General features: G+C 34.5%; 1 long non-coding RNA gene across 1 annotated transcript in view; it reads left to right on the top strand.

Moving 5' to 3' along the window:
- Positions 1 to 12,108: 12,108 nt before the first annotated feature.
- LOC106148738 overlaps positions 12,109 to 22,674 on the top strand; it is a 17,927-nt gene continuing 7,361 nt past the window's right edge. Inside the window, exon 1 of the long non-coding RNA XR_001234403.1 lies at positions 12,109 to 12,170. This is a non-coding gene — a long non-coding RNA (uncharacterized LOC106148738). The remainder of the gene's footprint in view (positions 12,171 to 22,674) is intronic.

Raw genomic sequence — 22,674 nt, 5'->3', positions numbered from 1 at the left:
GAATAATTCATGTCTGTTTTTATTACCACCTAAGATTAAAGGGAAGAAATGATTTGAAAAATAATCATTTATTGTTTGCTAAACTTGTGTGAAAATGTCAAGAAAGTCATTGTCCTGCTCACAAATAAGTAATGCACTATTTCAAGAGCAAGACAATGATGCAAAAGGTCTAAACAGTTTGGAAAGGTACAAATATAAATTAAACTTCTTTAATCAGTTTTCCATATTCACCAAAGAGACTTCCTGCTATTACACACTATATTTCAATGCCTGTATGTATGAAAATACATGCCTTTATGTATAAAATTCTTTGTGCATAATTTTGGTGTTCTGAACTCTGACACTTTATCTTTTACCACTTAAGAATATATTTTCAATAGTGATAATAACAAAACAACAACAAAATAAAATGCTTATCAGTTTCAGACTGCCACTTGTTAGACAATAATTCAGCAGGTTTTATCAAATCTAGTATGTACAACATAATGAGTTAAGTCTTATCCAAGTAGTATAAATGGGAAATTTGGGGGTTACAAAGTTAAATATCTTAAACCCACACAGCTCTTTCGTTTTGAATTGTTTGTCTTTAAGGCTGGGTCTTGCTATGTAGTTCAGGCTGAGTTTTAAACTCACTCTGTATCCCAGGCTGGTCTCCAACTCATGACCACCTTCCTCCCTCAGCCTTCTGAGTGCTGGGATTACTGGCATGTGCCACCACACCCGGCTCCTACAGCTCTTAAATAAATAAATAAATAAAAATCCAAGGTTTGTTCTTTTGTAGAATATTTCATCCCCAAAATACATAAATTCTCAAACTTGGATTGATTCTTAATACTTGCCAGGTTGCTGAAAGAAATAGAAAAGGAAAACAATGTAACAAAAGCAAATGGCTAGATTTAATATTTAATTTATTCTGGGTGTTGCATACTATAATGTGTTCTCAGAAATTCAGCTGTGTGTTTCCTTTTTTTGGTCACTTGTACATTCTGGCCTGTAATGATTTAAAAACCTCTCTGTTCTCCTGAAAACTCTTGCCAAAATAGCCAGTATGACATGTTTTCTCTTCTGCTAACCTTTTATCCTGTTTTGCAAAGAGAATTGAGACCAGGAGATTTGACCTTGCCCTAAGAGCAAATATGTTTCTACCTACACCCGATCTTCTCATTTTTGTTCCAGATTTCAAGGCAGATGGGCCCCATGTAAAATTTAAAGTTGCTCCTTTTGCGATTTCTGATTGAAAGCTGCTCTTTTGGTTCAGTTTTTCATTGAACCACTTCAATTTGTGCTTCCAAGCATTGCATGATTTTCATGCATATTTTTGCATGAAATATTCTCCAACACAAGTATTCTCTGCATGTTTCCTGAACATACCAAGGCACTTTTCTGTGGGGTGAAAGGTGTATCTATATACACATCCACTGTACGCGTCACTGCATGGCTTATAAGGTAGTTGGGATCCATAGTTGAGTGCTTGCAAAAAGAAGTTCTAACCTTCTTTCCCATATTTTGTGATTCCATAGGATTGAAGCAGGACTAAGAAGTACGTCTTAAAATACTGCTCTTTGATTAGGATGATCATTCAGATCCCTGACTAAGAGAAATACAGTAGTTTTTATATCAATTCTAAAACTTAGTAGGTATTTTTCACAATTTTAGTCACCATTTCCCCAGTACTAAATGTTATGTTTGTCTTCAAAATATATCCATAAGTCTACCACATTCTAACCACGTATATCAGAAGCCAAAGTCATCATCATCTCTCATCCAATCCATCATAACTCCTTTACTGACCTTCCGATACACACTTGTTTCCTGTACTATTATATTTTGTCCAGAAACTCCTTTAAGGAAAGCAATAAGATGCTATTTCTCTCTTTAAAATATTCCAATATCTCTTAATCCTGATTGTAAATTTCACTTAATTAAAAGATGCCTGGCAAATTACTATGGCTCACTTCTGGGCATGTTTGGGTGGGTTACAGGAAGTAACCTTAGGGACTATGTCTGGACCTAGCCCCTTCCTTGCTGGGACTGTCTGCCCATTCTGTTTCCTGGCTATCATAAACTGATCAGCTTTGCTCTGCCATTCCCTTCCTCCATGATGATTTGCTGTGGAGTCAGAGGACCACGGACCAAACCTCTGAAATGGTAAGCAAATTAAACTTCTTCTTTAATTTGTGGATGACAGGTATTTGGTTGTAGCAATGGGACAGCTGATTAATACATACCCTTTGACCAGCAAATATAACTTACATTCTTTACAATAACGTATCACTCTATAATGTTTACTACTAAATATTTCCTTTCCCAGCTGCTATTATCACTTTAATGTTTTCTTCTACCACTCTTTCCTTTGTTCCTTCTACTGTAGTTGCCCTGGGCTCCTTGCTGTTCTTTAAACATAACAAAAAAATGCAAGCCTTATGCTCCTTGGACTTGTTGTTCTCTCAAGTAGGTCTTTTTTCCACTCTAAATATTTCCATGGCTCTGTTTGTCCCTTGATTCCAATTTCTTATGAAAATCACCTCCTCTGAGAGGTCTTCCTTTGCATTCTTTAAATCCAAGAGTTCACACACATCAGACTCACTATTCCTAAATATTACCTCACACACTATAAATCTCCTTTAAGTATTTTTGTCAATTTTCCTCACAAGAAGAATGAAAAATATGATGTAAATTGAAGAAGCTAGAGATTTGTGGGCAAAAGATACACCAACTGTTCCCAATAATTGATGGAGGGAAAACTAGAAAAAGCCAGCATGTGATTATATTTACCCCAACCAACGGAGCCTGTCCCAGCAGTGCTGACACCTTCTAAGCCAGAAACCCAGACACAGTCCTTGTTATACTCAGGCCAGAGGAAGGCATCATGCAGGAAAATAAACTGCAATCTTCCTGATTAAGGGAATAGTCACATTTGCTCTTGTAGAACTTTGTGAAATTTCCATCTGAGCCTTCTAATGTGGCTCAGATTCCATTAGTATGGAGTAAATCTTAGTATGCTTTATTCCATACTAATGTGCTGGAAGTAAAGAAGACCTTTTACCCATACTTAAACATAGAGGGAGAGTAGAAGAGAGGGGAAGAAGACATGAAGAGAATTAAGATGTGTCTTGTAGGTGGACACACTACCCTTCCTGGATGTATTCATTTTGTGTCACACACATGTACCAATAAAAAGACAAAAATTATGTTCTATATAGGCCGATTTCTTCCATATTCATAAACACTGCAATTAGAACTAATTTGTTTAGTGTGTACTGACTGTAGCTAACTGGTGATATAATGGTGAATAGTTGTATATTTTCTCAATTCCACTTCTAATTTCTAAAACTATTTTTTTCCCAAACACTACTTGTCTGAAAGACAGAAATTAAGTGGTTTTGGTCTGATATCAATGAGTCTAAAATAACACTATAAATTAGTTTGATAAAAGGAAAAAGCCATGGCTCATTTTCCTCATTCGATTATGTCATTTATAGTCTTACTAAACATCCACTGTATTTTCTCCCAAATACAATGGGATGTATATAATTATTTTTTATCATTGAAAGAAAAATGTGTGGGTTAGAAGCTTTGTTATTAGTTTCCCTTTGTGAAATGTCCCTTGGTTAATTAGAATTTGCATCCATCTATAAATATTTCATTGAAAATTTATTAAATAAGCTCTAAGCCTTGTCACAGAGGTGAATGTTGATTGTCTAATTTAAACTTCAATTTTTGACTATAACAAAGCCTTTGTCTGGTGACACATTTTTTGTATGTGCTTAATGAGAGTGAGTTTAGCTTATTGCAGTGCCCCTTTGTAGGGCTGTTGTAAAACGCTTCATGCAAAGCTATTTTATATTTTATTTCATTCTTTAACTCTGTGTCATCTGTACTCTTTAAAGTGACTTTCCCATTAATTTACACAGTGATCTATTGTGCATTTAAGTATGTTACCACCCCAAAATCAAAATATTTAGGCTAATTTTAGTTATGGTTTATTCATTGATCATTCATTTACCTTTGATGTGGGATATTTAAGTGAGGTTTACAGGGACCGACTGGAATAGCTACGAGCAGTTAAAGAAAAACTTCAAACATGATCATACATGTACTGAGGGACATTATTACATAGAAATAATCCTGGAATGTCTAATGCCCATCAAATTCACCCTTATATTTAAATATATATTTTAGTGCTTAATTTTCAATATTTTTGTTGAAGCAACAGCATTTTATCTCTCCAATCAGAGTATCATACTCAGAACAATGTGCAATGATTAGAAAATCATTCAGAGGAAGCAAATGATTCAGAATTATTTTTAACCATGGCTTAAAGTGACTAACAATAGGGCCTTATTAAAATTAGTTTAGCTGAAATGGTTTTCTTCCTAACGCACAGAAGCAGATATTGAAAGTTCAAAATTCTATAGCTTTACACAGTATTTCACATATCATCACACTTAGTAGTAATTTAACTGTTCATGGTATGTGGTAGATCAAAATAGCAAAGGCCATTATGGTAGAGGTTCATATATAGGCTTGGTTTGCACATCAGTGTGTTCTTATTTTATGCAGAGAAATGTGTACTGCACAAATACATATGTACACACAGGTTGAAACTCTGATTCGTTCTTGTGTTAAAAATTAGAATAGAGAACTATATCATATATACATTACCTGTGTCAGGCTTTTTACATGCAAGGGTATGAATGTACTTGGGCTCACCTGAAGTAAAGTTTGCAGAATATATACATTAAAATGAATAAAATTGTATTGAATGTTCCTTCTTGTTTAAAGTAAGCAACTTGTTTTTAAAACACTATCCTTTAAAATATTGCTCATTAAATATTTGAGCTTTCTCACTTTTATAAAAAATATCAAAATGTAATAGTGGTTATTCATCTTCACTAAAGCATATCAATACCATAATGATTTTTACTAGATCTACACCTTTTTTACTCTCCTTCTTAGCTACTTTCCTTCTAATTTACCTAGTATTCATTACTATGGTGACCAAAACAAGACTGTCCTCATAACAGGTGTCTAGTTGGGCAGGGATATGACGCTTTTCATCTCCATTTCAAGATTTAAGGGAATCTACATGCTAAAAGTTATTCTTAAAGTTAAATGTTCAATTTTGTTGAGAACATCACAAAATATATAGCATGATCTGAAAATTAAAAAGCCATAAAAATAGAACTATACTTATCTCATTGAATCAAAGTATATCAAAGCCCATTTTTATGAAGATATTAAATAACAATATTATGAGATTACATAACATATATTAGAAGGATTGTTTTATTATGACTGTTTATATCTGAAATAAAATACATTGTAGATAGAAAGTCAGTGTCCTTTATAGTGGCATTCATGTAAACTAGGGGAGATAGAGGTCTTGGCTCTATGACATTTGTGCTAACATTACTTATATTTTCCTTTCCTTTGTGTAAAATTAAATGTAGAATTAATATACACTCATTACATTTTCAGCAAATAATTCATTTATGAGAATTTTTTGTATTTCCAAATTTTTGACCCTTTTTTAAAATTTTTAAGATAGTCTTATTAAGACATGTTTGACATTAAAAATGCATACATTTGATGTGTACACTTTGATGAGTTTGGATATATGCAAATATAATACCATCATTACAGTCAAGCAAATGGACATTTGCAACATATTTCAGTAATACTATGAAGACTTATCTGTCCATGAAGAGTTCTGGTATCTTTAGGGAAATGAATTTAATTTTCAATACCCCTTACTATATCAGGTCTTTGCAAATGTGATTTACCAGGAAAAACCTTTTTGTCTCAAATTATCACAAATTTTAAAAATGTTAGGTAGACAACAGTAATGTTTGAATTTTATTCAAATAAAGATTTTAAAATGTGATCTGATTTACTTTCTGCCAGTGGTTTTCATGTTCTTTGCGAGAGAGGCCAATTTTACTGCTTGGGGGATATTTGGCAGTGTCTGATTATATTTTTAGTTGTCACATCGAGTGGTGCCAGAATCCTGAGGGTAGAGGCCAGGAATGCTATTAAATACCCTACAATACCCAGGGTAGCCCCACAGCAGAGTATTATCTGGCCCCAAATGACAGGATCGTTAAGACACAGAGACCGGCTTTATACTAATCATTGTACTCAAAAGCGAAGAGTGATCAAAATCTGTTGTTTGCCTTGGGAAACTTAGAAGAAAAAGACGTAAAGATCTGTCCAGCCATTTTACATTTCTGACATCTGTGTTGAATATGATTGGGGATTCTCTTTCTTCTAAATGTCTATTGTGTGCTTCAATGACTGCTGGGATAAGAGCCACTTTTTTTTTTCCTACAGTAATTGTCACAGGATAACTGCCAGATGGTGATACTGAGGATAGAATAAAAAAAGCTATAGTGTTTTCTTTCTCATTTCATTCTGTCTTTACAGGGTAAACAAGTTGATTTAATGTTTGAAATATATTCTAGCTTACATTGAGGACAAGAAATAACCCCTTCATGATTGGGCACCCAGGTATTGAACAGACTTGTGAAATTCCATTAGCTTACTTGCTTATTATTTCTTCCTGTTATCCTTCAACATTAAAAATGAGGAGAAATATGGTTTTTTTTTTTTGTTTGTTTGTTTGTTTGTTTGTTTTTTGGTTTTTCTCCGGTACCGGGAACTGAACTCACGACCTTGCACTTGCCAGGCAGGTGCTTTTGCCGCTGAGCTAAGTCCCCAGCCCCCAAGAAATATGTTTTTGTCACTAATGGAAAAATTGGAGGAACCCTGTAATTTTTGTTCACTTTTGGGAAGGTCCAGGGATAACTTTAAATTACAATCACTCTGACATCAGCAATTATAATGTATAAGATGTATAATATTCATAACTATGAGTTTAACTTGTATGCCCATTGTGACAACAACTTGCTTCAGCCAGGTGATATGCTTTCTGGGAAGAGGTGCAATGAGCTCCTCTTTTCCATTTGATTTCTCCTAAAGCCTCCAAGTTAGAATAAAGAAAGTGTGGGATAGAATTTTATGCAGGTTTTTACCTAGTACTGCACTGAAATGACTTGTGTTCTCTAGCTCTGGCAGATTATTCTGCTGCCTCTTTTTTATTAACTAGTGTATTTTAAGCTTCATAGAAGTAGTGGAGTAATGCTTGTAATGTTTGTCCTGTATGGGACAGTGGATCACATTACACTTAACATCACTCTCCACAAATACTTGAATTTTGGGAGTTTCCTAGATTTAAAAAAAAAAAATAAAAAAACAAAAAAAACTATGTTTGAATCTTTATAAAGCCAGAGAATTCTCCTGAGTAGGATTCACGTTTACTCAAGGCTGACTTTCTCTATCCCACGTGACAAAATGCATGGGAATATTCACCTTGACAGATTCTAGCTGTGGAAGCTATGCTATACTCACTACCAAATAATTTGTGGCATTAATCTTGATTATCAGCTTGACTGGATTAAAGGTATCTATGACATGAGTAAAGCACACCTTGGAGTATGTCTGTGGAGGCTGTTTACAGAGATGATTACCATGTAAGCCAGCAAAGTGAGGGGGAGACTTGCCATGATTGAGGGTGGCACAATCCAATAGGCTCAAAGCCCAGAAAAGCAAAAAACAGAAAAGGAAAGGAGGAAATCAGCGTGCACACAGAGGCTTGATTATGTTGGAGCGGGTATGTTCTTTCCCACTGCCGTGGCCTGTACCTCAGACTGCAGCTTCTCTAAGCTTTCCAGTGCGGACTTGGACCAGTGACTCTCCAGGGACACTCCTTCCTTTGTCTCTGTTTTGGAGGCTTCCAGCTTCTTGGATCCTCTTGCTCTTCTTTCTGCAGACAGCTATTGTGCAGTGTAGACGATCCCACCACTGATCGGTAAGCTTAACTCGTAAACCCCCTTGTATAAAATCAATCTCACTTTCTCTCTCTTTCACATTCTTTCTCTACATCATTGAGTTTCTTCCTCTAGAGAAGCTAAACCAGTACAGAATTCCAGCAGTGCATCTCTCTCATCTTCTTGACTTTGTGAGCAAGAGTGAAGACAGGAGACCACCTCATCTTCCAAACTCCAGGGCACACAAATCAAGCCCCTCAAGCATTATTCCCTTTGTGTAACACTTCCCTCAACTGCAAGCAGGAGATGACTGGATAAAAAACAACTTTCTCCAAAGGAGACTCTTTTAATACTTTTTTATTTTGTAGTTAATCATATGGCCAGCTACTTTGAAAATACGTGTTTTTAAGCTCAGAATTTACCTAATTGAATATTATTGTCATATACAGCCTGAATCAAGTTTCCTGAATAAAAATTCTAATTTGTTCACAAATATTAATATCTTAATTGGAAAGATGAAAGAATGAAACCATACTAGTATCATTATCTCTAGTAAGCCCCTATATATAAAAATGTAAATAAAGACCAAATTACTCCGGGAGTATTTTAGGCTTATTTCCACAATATGCTAAGTTTTTCCCAAAAATGATGGTATGATGCTTCAGATAAAACAGAGAAGTACACAGTCTTATGTTTCTGACATCATTCTACACATGAAAAGAAAGGGTTGTTGTAATTTTCAATGAACAATTTACTCATATTCATATATGCGTATATAGTGTTTTTCATTGTTAAATATTTCTAAAAGTAGAATTTTAAAATTTGGTGTGGATCATTTAGTAACTGTTGTTAAGACAAAGAGATCCAAGGAGGTATTTTAAACAACATTTTGGCGTTACAAAACTGTCTGACAATGTTGGTCAGACAATACACAGCTTGTTCTATTCATATTTATCCTGCTGATCTGGAAGATAAAACTGATACTTCCCTGCAGGAGCTGCACTAGCTGGAATGAGACATTGTGTTTGTAGGACCTGTGATCTTCTTTACAGAGCAAAACAATTCATAAACTTAGAAAAGGGCACTATAAAAAATTCCACCTCATCTTCTGTAAAAATAATGTGAGCAGGACCAAGTTTCAGCAATAGCTAAAGCAAAGATAATAAAAATCATGATCTTCCTCATTTATTATTGAGAATACTAAAGGGAGAAAAGGTGATCAAGACATTTTAGTGTCACTTGAGTGACAGGTATATTGATGTAATTTTTTCAAATGAGAATTTAAGTTTTTTCTTGAACTGCTTTTTTTTACATTACTAATGTCAAACAGTGTTGAATTTTTTTAATTATGCAGTCAATTTTACAGTGAGTACTCTTGGTCGAGACTTCCACACATGTTATTGCACTTTTCTATGTTAGTGTGTATGATTACTACTATGAGCAAACATTTTACACTTACCTGACTGCTCACCAACTTTTATTAATCTTTTCTGCTTGCATGTCAGCATCTTTATGAAATCATTTTCCTTATTTCTGAAGTATGTCTTCATTGGTTTCCTCACTAAAATTGTTTGAGAGTACACTTTGTTTGTCTGAGAGTGCATTTTTTTTTTCCAATAGTCTTAAATTACTGCTTTGTTAGATTAAAAACAAAACAAGCTTACTTGATCTTAATTTTCAGAAGTCAGGACTAAACTTAGAGATTCTTTCTTATACAGAGGATTTATCTTTTGTTTCATTGAAGAACTAGAAAGTCCTGTCAGCATGATAGCATTTTGGCTTCCTTTGAGAGACCTGGTTAGGTAGAAACCGCAGTCAGCTCCCCACCACGGATGTGAATATCAGTATCAGTGGTCTCTTTCATTGTAGAAAGACAATTTCAATAGTTCTCATGAAGGATACTTCACAAAGGAATTCTTTCAAATTTTACTTAATCTGGGTTGTAAAACATTTAAAAAGCACAAAACTTTTAGCTTAATAAAAGTGAATCTGATCATTATAATAGTTTTTTGAAGATTACCAAAATTTTCTTCCTCCCTGCTCTGTACAGGGTTGAAGCAGTGGACTTGTTAAGTGATGGGGTGATATATGTTCACATTTTCTCCTTAAAGCAGAAACACAGTTGATGAATTTCAAAGAGCTAGATTTAAATATGAGAAAATTAATACAAAATGACAGATTATGCATGGTAAGCACTTCTTCAAAAGACTGAAAGTTGTTTTTCAAAATCTTTTTTTAGTGATTTTAAGATAGTCAATTAATTATCATCAACCATAGTTACCCTATGGTACTGTAAAGTCTTACAAGTTATTCCACCCAAGCTACCCTTCCCTTGTGTGTGTCAACTACTGTTTTCTCCAACATACCTGGAAACCCTTCCCAGACTCTGGTAAAGAGCATTTTGTCTCACTTTTTATGCTATCGACTTCTTTAGTTTTCACATATAAGTGAGACCATGTGTGGTGTTTTGTGCATGACTTATTTCACTTAACATGGTCCTCCAGTTCCATCTGTGTTGCTACTAATGAAATAATTTCATTATTTTTCAGATGAATAGCATGCCATATAGCATATTTTCATTGCCTGTTCTTCCATGGATGGACATTTAGGCTGATTCCTCAGCTTAGCTGTTGTGAGCTGATTCCTCAGCTTAGCTATTCAAACGACTCTTTGACAGGCTGACTTCAGTTTTTTGTATATATATATATATATATATATATATATATATATATATATATTCTCAGTGGTAGTTTGGCTGCATAACATACTAGTTTATTTTTAGTTTTTGATGAACTTCTAAACTATTTCCACTATGTTTATACAGATTTACATTTCTACCACCCTTGTGTGAGAGTAGTCCTTTTGTCATTCTCATTAGCACTGTTATTATCTTACTCGTTAACAATAGCCATTTTAATCTGACTGAGATGATATCTCATTTTGGTTTTATTCATATTTCTTTAATGATTAATGATAGCATGAATTACATTTTAACAGCAGTTTCAGAATGAAAATAACTGCTGGGCATGGTGGTGCACATCTGTAATTCCAGCACTCTAAGAGGCTGAAGGATAAGGATCATAAGTTGAAGCCCTGACTGGGCACTTTGGGACTTCATGAGAACCTGTCTGAAAATAAAAAAAAAATAAACATAAGTACTGGGGATAAAAATCAGTTCAAAAGCCTCGGGTTCAATCCCTAGTACAAAGCATGTAAAGAAAAGAACCAATGATCATTGAAAAGAGAGTTTAAAGTTTAGTGAATCATGTGGGATTCAAAACAAAAAAGTTTTTGAGCTTTTTGTATCTTCTGACAGACTGAAATTTTGTTGTGATACATTTCCTCTATTTTGTTTATTGCTGTATCTAACTTGTGAGATTAACAATGCTCAGAGACCACTCCTTTTACAGTTTCAATATATGAGTAAAAAACACAAATGATATCACATTGCGGAATGTTTCACTCATCATCCAATGCTAAAGCATAGCTCTATCTTTATTTCTCATTGCTTTAGTCTTCTCTTAAGCTTTTCTAACCTTTATCTTTTATAATGTTTCTCACTTAGTGTGTTGGTTACATTTATTCTGATTATTTTATTTTAAAAATGAAAAACATTCAGTAAAGTCATCGCTCAAAACCCTCAAAAAATTTATCAAGATGTATACTTGAGAATATTGAGAATTTCAAGCAGAGTTAGATTTTCAAACCCAAAGAGCTCTCATATATGCTCTTCTATCCTAGGTTTCTTACATTTTTATATTCTCACTCATCCCTGCCCTGTAAAGGAAGAGAAAAGAAATGTTGGTATATTTTTGGTACAATACTTATTTTTTTTTTCCTCAGGATAATTTTTAACCATTTCAAATAGGAAAAGTAACAAAAGTGTGGATTGAACCATCAGTCACTTGTCTCTGTGGAGAAATTTAATATTACCTTTTATTATCTTTCCCCAGTCCGAGAAGGAGACAGCAGAGCTCCTTCCACATTTTTCTTCCTCCTCTTTTATTTTCTTGTGGTTCATCATATAATTAGTGGTTGCAAGAAACTGAGGGTCTAAATGTTTTCCCAAGTCAGCCAACTTACTTCCTGACTTTTATGCATGGTAAGCACTTCTTAAAATAAGCACTAGCTTATTTTAAGCCAGTTAACGTGATGGTCTGCTCATATCAACTATAAAATTGTATTAACATAGGACTTCATGTTAAATACAAATACCACCTCCGATAAGTATGTGTGTCTTAGGCTCCGAGACAAATGAATTGTATTTATAAATGAAGACATCTTTGAATACAGAAGGGATGCACACTCAGCCACACGCATCGATACCGGACAGAGCCTCAGGTAGGCTGTGTGGTTCTCTCACCTATGAATTGGGAAGCCTGCTCTTTTATGGTTTGTGTTTTCATCAGGGTGGGTAGGGGAGGCCTTTTGGAATATTGTATGTCTCTTGTGGGGATAGGAAAATATGGTGCCAAAGTTTGTCTTAAGAGAGAACACAGAGTTTGGTTAGGATGACCAATTATCATCAAGGACATCAGGGACAGGAAGGGAGTGGAACAAGCCATTGTGTATTTCCTATAGCCTAGGGAATGTGTCTGCTTTCAAGTATTGTCTCTTAAATATGAGAAGTGTGTGCAATAAAACAGGAGGCACAGACTACTATTGTCATGTGCTTTATTATTTTAATATATTTTGTATTCTCATGTGTTACACAATTAACACACATGCTCTAAAATGTTGTAGTAGCCTAATCCTCATAAAATACTCAGGCATTGTGCATTAATAGCAAAATGTTTCCTTTGCAATCAATAAAATGAGGTTAAAATATTGCATTGTTTTAATCATCAGGACAAAATTGTGGCTTTTACATCAATTTCAATATGTTTCCTTTATGTGAGGAAAATGATTTGGAACAGGTGAAATAAGTTATGATTCCAGAGAATCTATAGCTACACAAAAGAAAATAATTTTTTAAGTTAAATGGAGTTGGAAAAGGTAAAATACCTTATGATCCCATGGAATTTGCATTACATAGGAGGCAAGTTCTTTTAAGTAAAAAAGATATATAATACTAAATAAAAGGAAATTTTAAATGAGAAGAAATTGAAGAATCCTATCAGGACTCAAGATGTACTAGAAATATATTTTCTATATTTTAAAATTTTAAAAATATATGAAGTAAATATTTCAATATAGTTTCCTAAGTATGCTAAGGTGTCCCAGGGTATGAGTGATTAAAGTGAAAATAATTAGGGTTCTAAACATGTCCTCTTTCACTTTTCATCAAGATCAGACATACTTATTAATAGTTTCGAGAAACACATCCTGCCATGGTTTATTACCAACCAGCAAAGATGTAAATTGCTTTTCCAAAACTGACATGGAACTGCAATCTCAACAGGGTCACTCAGGGCATTTAAACTATACTGTATATGCATTTACAGTAGAGGGCACACAGAACATTAAGCCTTCACATTTTAATATATTTAATTTGGCACAGTTGATACTGTTCTTTTAGAACTGTTAATCTTTTCAACCAATGCAGCAAAATGTCAGTATCTTCATTTACAGAGTATAATAGGCTTATATTCTGAAACAATAAAGTTATAATAGCTTGTCTGTTGCTTGGTGAAGCTACACAAATTCAGCATAAACAAGTTGTTGCATGCCCTAGTTCTGTTCAAGGTTCTTCACACATACATGCCCTTCCCTTCCTATCGGGACACTGGACACATTTGTAATTTTTGTTATAAAACTAACTCCTGAGTTTAGATTTATTTTCAATTTTGGTGTAATTCACACTATTTTTCCTTTATTGACATAATTAGCAACTAAAAACATTTGTACTTTTAATGTGAAGTGAATGATAGCATGACTTTTAATACACTGAATTTTTTTCGTAGATCCAAAAGATTTGGTAAAGGTCCATAACACATTGGAAGTAGAGAAATGTGGAAGTGAGATTTTATATGATATATCCCTTCTTTTTACAGATAATAATATTCACACTTATTCTTCAATGAAAAGGAATAAATCTGTTGTATTCAATTATCTATTCCAAGTCATTTCAATTCCAAAATATAGGAATCAATTTATTGCAAAAGGTAAAATAAAACAATCATAAGGTGTAATTATTATTGTGACATAATGAGGTATTTCACTTTCAAATACTATACAGCTGTACTCTCATTTCCTTAACATCATATATTGTGTTTAGAACTGTTATTACTGTTTTTAATCTGTTCTATTAAAACACCAGAAGTGTAATTATCTAGATAAAAATTGTTACTCTAAAATTTCTTTCAAGCTATTGATATCAGTATTGAACTCTCTTGCTGAATAATTTCAGGGATTGTCTCTCAATTCAGAATACTTCTAGCACTTCTGTCCTTTTATACACAAGTTCATAAAAAGCTATATTTGATCTGCAGCAACCACCATTACCTAGCTTCAAATAAATATTTGCACATTAAACAAAGCAAGATTCTATAAGCATTATTGAGCCCATTTTAGAAATAAGTTTATACAATCAACTAATTTCTTAACCAAATTTATACCATATGAATATACAATGTTTGGCCCATGTATTTTTAAGTCAACTATAAATTTAGAATATCTCCCTATATATTTATGTGTACATGTGTCTGTGCATGTGGGTGTATCTCCTGCATGTACATTAATAGAATCTATTTATCTATTATTTATCTATCTATCTTTTGGTACTTTAGAACATTTAAGATTTCTAAGGCTATTTTATAGTGCACGACACTTTCAGAAAGTAAAATTGATGGATAATGTATGTTTGTGCTAAGGAACTTTGCTTTTATGAGATAAAAATTTCTCATATGTAAAACAGGAATAATTTCACTTTCGTAGGATGGTTTTAAGTGTGAAGTTTGTAGTATATTAAGTGTTTTTCCCATACATGTTACATAAAAAATGTTCAAAAATGATAAACTTCATTAATGTTACTAATATGTAAGTAGTTTTTAAATACACAGATTTTACAACCAAATTATTTGTCTATGGCGTCTTAGCTATCTATCCACTTCAAGTCAACAGATTTCAGTTTAGTGACAGGGCATGACACTGAGAAACACTATGGCCATTTCCTTATCTAGAAGAAGATTCACTCTTCAGATATTGCAGGCTAATCTAGCAGTCAAGAATGATTTTGAAAGAAGATCTGGGAAGATAGCTAAGAAATAGATGAAATGTATAGAAGTTATTGTAAATATTACCAATGCTACTACTTTATGATTGGAAGGAATAATACATTTTAGAACTGAAAGAGCTGCAGAACCAAGCCAGCACATTACAAGAGGTGGAGGAATCTGGCAGTAACAACAGGTTTGTGAGGATTCTGGTTCCAAATGAGCACTATTGCCTTGGATTTGAAAAGGTTGTTGATACGGAGATGATCACCTCCATTTCAGCACAATGGGGGCTACATACCATCCTCCCTCTGGGGGGCCCTTAGAGCTGGGAGAAAGACAGCCACTCAACAGTGAAGAAGCAAGGCCCCTGCAGTGGCGGAGGGTTGGCATCAGGAAGTACAGAATGCTCAGAATGGTGTGATGTGTGGCCCAAATTCCCACTTCATTGGTGAAGCTCTCAGCCTCCAACTGGGAGTGTTGGTGGCTGATGACGCTCATCTAAATGCAGCTCTTTGAACTGGTCTCTGAAGAAATCCCCATCCAGGTGTTTTCTACTTTCTAGGGAGCAGCTGCTACCCAATATCTGTGCAATGTGGACAGTAAAACAATTCCTACCTTTGTTCTCAAAGTACAGAGAGGGAGGACTGGACGGAGAGGTCTTAGGTCCACAGCTCCCTTTGCAGTCTACTGAGACCTTCATTGTGACTCCTTTGCATCTCTTCTACTAGCCCTACTTACTTTATTTCTCATCAGACTTTTGTTTTATGTTGTAGTATACATAACATAACATAAAAATTTCCATTTTAACAGTTCTCACACGTACATTTCAGTGGTGTTAATTACAGCCACATTGTTATTCAACCATCCTCACCAAGGCCAGAACTCTTTCTTATCCCAAACTAGAACTTTGTACTCAGTAAACAACATCCAGCCCTGGAAACCACCCTAATCCTTTCTGTCTCTTTGAATTTGACTACGCTAAGTACATTTTTTTCAAGGAATTATGAAACTTTCATCTATAGGATATTATGGATAATATCCTCATTTTTCATCCATGTTATAATGTGTTAGAATTCCTTTCCCATTTTGGTCAAGAAGTAGTATACTGTGTGTGTGTGTGTTTATTCATCTGTCAGTGGACATTTGGGGTGTGTTTATCTTTTGGCTACTGCGAATGAATGGTGCATGGCTGAACAAATATCTTCTCATACTCCTGCTTTCAGTTCTTTTGGGTATACATTCAGAAGTGGAATTCCTATATCATACGTTAATCTTATGTTTAATATTTTGAGGAAACACCATGCTATTTTCAACAATGGCTGTATCATTTTACGTTCTTACTAGAATAACACATTTGCTAATTTCTTAACACTTTCACTAATGCTTATTAATTTATTTCTTTTTATAAACAGCATATACTTTAATTGGTACAAAGTGGTATCTCATTGCAGTTTTGACCTGTGTTAATTTTCCTACTGAATAATAATGCTGAACCTTTTTTCATGTCCTTTACCAATTGCAAATATTCCTTGGAGAAATATGTATTCAAATCCTTTGCTTAGTTTTTTAATTGGCTACATGAGTGTCTTCTGTGTAGTTTGAGTTGTCACAGTTTATATATTCTGAATATAAATCACTAATCAGATATCAGATTTACAAATATTTCTCCCTTTCTGAGCATTGCCTCCTCTCTCTTTTGATAGAGCTCTTTGATGAAGAAAAGTTTTCAGTTTTATTACAGACCAACTCTTCACTTTTCCTTTTGTCAATTTGCTTTGGTACCATAACAAAGAAGTAATTTCCAAAATTGTTATCATGAGGCCTTGCTTGATATATAGCTTTATCTCTTACATTTCATCCATTGATCCATTTTGATTTAATATTTTTTGTCTTTTTTTTTTTCTGAGACAGGGTCTTGCTATGCACTTCAGGGCGGCCTTGAGCTCACTTTGTAGCCCTGGCTGGTCTCAAAGTTGCAATGATTCTGCTGCCTCAGCCTCCTGAGTGCTGGGATTACAGGCATGCACCACAACACCTGGCTCTGATTTAATTTTTATATATAGCATAAATCCAAATTTATTTTTGTCTATGTAAATATCACTTTTCCCAGAATCCTTTTTTTGTAAAACTGTCCCTTTCCCTGTTGAACAATACTGGAACTCTTGTTGAAAACTATTCAACTATATATACACAAAAGTTTATCTGGATGTTTTTTGTGGGTTTTATATGTAAGTACATACTGTTCTGATTGCTATTTGAAAATAAGAAGTGTAAATATTCTAACTTTGTTGCCCTTTGTCAAGTTTGTACTAGCTCTTCAGGATCACTTGGGATTCCTCATAAATTCCCAAAGATCTTTCATATTGAGGACACAAAACTTTGTACTTTCTACCTGGGGGCTTCTGTCTTTTAATATCAGCATCTAGTGATCAACTAGTTTGGTAATGAATTAAAGTAAATGAAATTCAATTCATTGCATGAAATTTTTTTCAAAACTAATTTCTAAATTTTCCCTCAGAACACAAAACATTATTGCTCTTTTATAGTCATAAGAATTTTCTGTTCACCTCAGTATCACTCTACTGTTTCTTTCTTAAATTTCCTATCATATCAATGATGCCCTCTTGCTATTTCATAATATGAAGCCAAATAATTTCTCTACAGTTTTTTTTCTTCTTTTGAAATAAGGTCTCCTATGCAGTTCAGGCTGGCCTTCAGCTCACTTTGTAGCCCAAGCTGGTCTCAAATTCGCAATGATCCTCTTGCCTCGGCCTCCAAAGTGCTGGGATTACAGGCGTGTACCACCATGCCTAGCTTCTCTACAGTCTTTCCTAACTCTTCAAATTGTTTTGGTTAGTAACATTTACTTATTTTTTACAATTACCTCTGATTCTTGCATTTATTTACATTACATGCAATGGGTTCATCGTTCTCGTTATTCCACTTCATAATTCCTTTACAGATTTTCTAAACCCACTCAGCTACATTTCTTCGCTTTTTACCCACCTCTGCTATATTTTGGAAGATGTCATTTACTACATTCTCTTCCAGCTATACAGTTGAAAACACAAAAGTAGAAATCTGAATCTCCACTTTGGAAAATAATAACTGTTCTAACTTGGAACATTCCTTTAATGTATTTTAGCCTCATTTTCTACATGTTTTAGGCAGAAATTATCATACTTTTATTCAGAAACAAACAAGACATAACTTACCTCAATTTCTGACATGTGTGCAGATAGAGCTTTTGGTTTCACTTTTAGTTTAAGTAACTTTATTCATTCATTTTTATCCAACATAATTTGACTTGACTATATATATGAAAATGTATTCCAGGTCTTTTATTGCTTTAACAAATTGAAAATAATTTAAGTACATTTTCCAATACTTCAAGTAATGTATACACTAAATTTTCTTGCGATCAAAAATTATTTTTGTCAGTTTAGTGGGTTTCAGTTACTTCACTGAAATATTTTATTAATTCATTGTACTAAGAGATAGTTATTATTACTGGAAACTTTAATAATATCTGTTGTTAGTACTGGAAAATATAGGATTTAGTGTAACATACACTCTTGTGTTCCTCTTGCTACCGTCATTTGGATTAAAAGTTATAAATAAGAAGTTCTTTTTAGGAATTCCCTGTCCATTCCTTTAAAGTCATTCGTATATCACTACTACTGTGAAGTGTTTCCTTATTGTCCTGTGGAAATGATCCTTAGCCTCTCAACTCCTCCTGATCATATTTATTCTCCTTTGGTATTAATTTTCTTCTTCACAGACTGTATCTGTTTATATCCTTATTTCACAACATTTGAGGGTATATTGAAACTCCTTGGGGAAAAATTGCTTTGATTTATTCTCTTTGTATGCCTAAGACAAATTGATAGTTCCTCAAAAATAATCAGAACTTAATGAATGCTTATTGATTTTCATTTGATGTTCTTTCACATATTTTTATGTTTTGTTTAAACGATTTGAGGGCATGAATGTAGAAACCATGTCCTTGGCTTATATGCAAGACAGGTGATTGGAATCCTTTGAAGGCCCTAACATGTACATGGTCACCCATTGAATAGTCAGATGGCAAGAAGTTTCAGGCACTAGAGGAAATATGCAGAGAAATTAAGAAATTGCTATAATTGTTAAGCTTTATAGTATCATCTTGCTTCACAGAAAATAAGAAGGAATTAGTAGTTTTTTCTGGGTTCAGAGACCTATTTAAAATTTTAGATTTTAATGTGCTATACGCTTTATACCTTCTAAGGTCTTTCACAGTACAATTTTGCAAATATTAATTATTCTGAACTTATCCTTGTAATTTGTATTTTTACATCTGCTATATCCTTTTGATTCATTGCTTTGATCTTATTTTAGGTTCAGCAATCAATTTCGGTTGAGGTCCTGATCATTCCAGTTAATTTAGTGAACTACAAGATATAAAATTATTGTTAGTAAAATCTCCTCACATTTTCACAGTGGTAGGGGTCAGAGAGAGTTCTTACATGAAATATTTAAGAAACATCTGACTATAACCCAACCAGCATGTGGGGAAATTACATTATTTCTTAGACTATTTTAACATCAAAGGTAGCTCTGAAGTGAAGGATAGTCATTAAAAGCCAAATTACCGAAAGTATATCTGGTTAGTGCCCTTAAACACATTTCAGCAGACTAAAATAATTTAAAATCTGAAGTGTGATCTAGAATCACATGTGTCAATTACCATGTTGTCTGTGGTATTAAAAATGCATGCAGCTGGAGGCTTTAATTATATGAGAGTTCTCTGCCTTACAAATGCTTTGGCTTTTATTTTTTGAAAAAGTCACCTTTTCAGAAATCCAAGGGAAAACATTTGTAAAATGCATCGTGCCTTTTCCAATTACCTGCTATTGAAAGACAGAAAAACACTAGAGAGTTATAAAAGAGAACTAAAAATATGGTTTTGTATGAGATTTGATTACAGTTTGCAGAAACTGATCATCTAGGAAAGAGTGCATTTTTCTGTAAGACTTTTCTTCCTTTCATTCTCATGTCATTAAGACAAATGTGATTCAGTCTGTTTCAGTTTTCCCCCATATAATAAACTAAGAGTTCTCCTACAATTATATTTTTCAAATAACCTTTGGACATTTCACAAACAAGTGAAATGCATTTTGTTCTCACTAATAAAGGACAACAAAAGAAGAATTAGTAGGATATAGGTGTTTGCATAAACATACATGTGAATACTGTAAACATTCTCAGTGTGCATTTTGTATTTGTCCCAAGATGCTATTATTATAAGATAACATTTTTCATTATCTTGGGTAAAACTATATGTCGCCTCTGCTTGTGTGAACTGTAGATTCGGTCCTGCAGTAACATCACCAAAACATGGACTTGTATGGCTCGAATGCTTCCTCTCTAAAGTTCAGGTTTTGAATCGTAATGGCCAATGTGATAACAATAAGAGTGTACATTCATAAGGTGATGAAGTCATAGCACCACTTGGAGTTACATGCTATGGTAAAGGGGATCAATGGAAAAAGTTTGCCCTTTTTGCTCTTCCACCTGATAAAAATGCAGTTCCTCCCATCTTCAAAATGCAATTTTCTTTTTTGCTTTCTTTCTTTCTTTCTTTCTTTTTTTTTTGATGGGGGGTCTTCACAAGAAAAGGTTTTGCTATGCAGTACAGGCTGGCCTTGAACTCATTCTGTAGCTCAGGCTGGTCTCAAACTCACAGTGATTCTCCTGCCTCAGCCACCCAAGTGATGTGATTACAGGTGTATAACACTGCACCCAGCTGAAAATGCAGCTTCTTAGGTATCATATCGGAAATAGAGACTGGATCCCCAAGACACAACAAACTTTCTGGCATTTTGATCTGGACCTAGCTTCTCATACTGTGAAAAAATAATTTTCTTCTCTTTATAAATTGTCATTTCTCTGGACAGAGACACTGACCTTGCAAAATCATTAAATCCAACTTTGTTTACACAAAAACAAGTCTAAATAAAATAACTTGTTTTCAGATCTTAGGGGATAGATGAAATTATGAAGATTAATTTTGCCTTGGATTTTAAGTGAGTTTAGGTTTCAGATATACATAAGGCACATGTTTTGGAAAATGTATATTTTTGTAAACTGTGCATTACTTGCAAAAGATATAATTCTTCTGATTTCTATTTACTCGAATTTCCTTCTTCCTGCCTCCCTCTTCAAGTTCTCATTCACAATAAGCACTTTACACTTCCCCTAGAAGCACGCTGCAGTGACCGAAGCCACACTTGTGTGCTAGACCGGTTCACTGATCTGATAGTACGCTCTCTTACAAGGGACTTTTTTCATCATCAGTAATGAGCCTGTGTTGATTTTGTGCAGAATCGGAGAGTTGGAATAAATCTCCTCTTTAGGTAGCAGGAGAAAATCAAATGTACTTCTCATTAAATAAAAAGTCAGTGTGAGTTTTCATACTTTCCTTATTATCTACAATACATGTCTTAGGGGATCCAGAAGGAGGGTGTGAAAAAAATGACCTAATTTTCTAAACGGTTTTTCAAATAATAGCTGTTCGGTAGAGTGCCGCTGAAGAGGGCTTACGAGCCTGGCGGGCTCTTGATATTCTTTAAGTGATAAGAAAAAGCAATACTCTGCTTATCTACAAATTCAGTCTTTGGCCAGCATATTTTTTTTAGTTTCAGGTCTTATTTTTCATATAAAAAAGTAAGACCGTGTGGTAGCGTTTAATTAGATGTGAATCATATAGAATGTTCCTTATCCCTTTCCCCATTGGAAGAGCTCTTTCTTCCCTTGCATGCACGTGCCCTGCAGCAGGGTTTGTTGATGTCCGGGACTGTAGGTCCTAAGCTGGGTGAGGTTTTCCCAGGCCGCGCTGCCGCCCCAAATACCTCCCATTCCCTCTACTTCACCACTTCCTTCTTCAAATGAAGAATTTCCCTGAATTTCCCCTGAATTTCCTGAATTTCCCCTGAATTTTTCCCCTGAAAATTTCCTGAAATTTCCCCTGACTAATTTCTTCTATATGTAAAGCTGCTGCTCTCCGGAGAATTTTAAACCAGAATTCTAAGAGTGAATAATACATTTACTTTGCCTAGTTCTTCTCCCTGTGCGGTAGCAGTGGCCCTTGATTGTAACCCGGGCGTTAGCCGCAGTAGCTGTAGTGATCCTTTCTCAAGGCGAATGGTCATAGGAAGGAGTGAATTGAGTCTGGATTTCGATAGACTTGTGCCTGGGAAAGTAAAAGCAGGTCAGAGGACTCTGGTCACAAAGCTTACAGCAGCCCAGGGGCATTTTTAATCATGCAAATTCAGTATTTGCTTGTTTACTTTCTTGAGATAGGGTCTTATCATGTTGTTCAGGCTGGTCTTGAAACCCCTTTGTAGCCAGTCATAGTAATCTTTTTGCCTCAGCATCCTTAGTGCTGAGTTTAGAGGTGTGCACCTCCACACCTGGCTGATCATACAGATTCTTATCATTAGTTGTAGTAAAGGTCAATGCTCCTTTATAGCATCCTCAAGAACACGAAAGAGAGAAAGAAAAAAAGAAAAAGAAAAGACAGAAAAGAAGGAAGGAAGGAAGGGAGGGAGGGAGGAAGGAAGGAAGGAAGGAAGGAAGGAAGGAAGGAAGGAAGGAAGGAAGGAAGGAAGGAAGGAAATAATATTAAAGTAAGAAATGGTGAAATTTTT

Source organism: Chinchilla lanigera, unplaced genomic scaffold (assembly GCF_000276665.1).
Source record: "Chinchilla lanigera isolate Chin_1 unplaced genomic scaffold, ChiLan1.0 scaffold00002, whole genome shotgun sequence".
NCBI classification, from domain to species: Eukaryota; Metazoa; Chordata; class Mammalia; order Rodentia; family Chinchillidae; genus Chinchilla; species Chinchilla lanigera.
The sequence above is the reverse complement of the archived record's forward strand: the minus strand, read 5'-3'. Positions and strand labels throughout refer to the sequence as shown.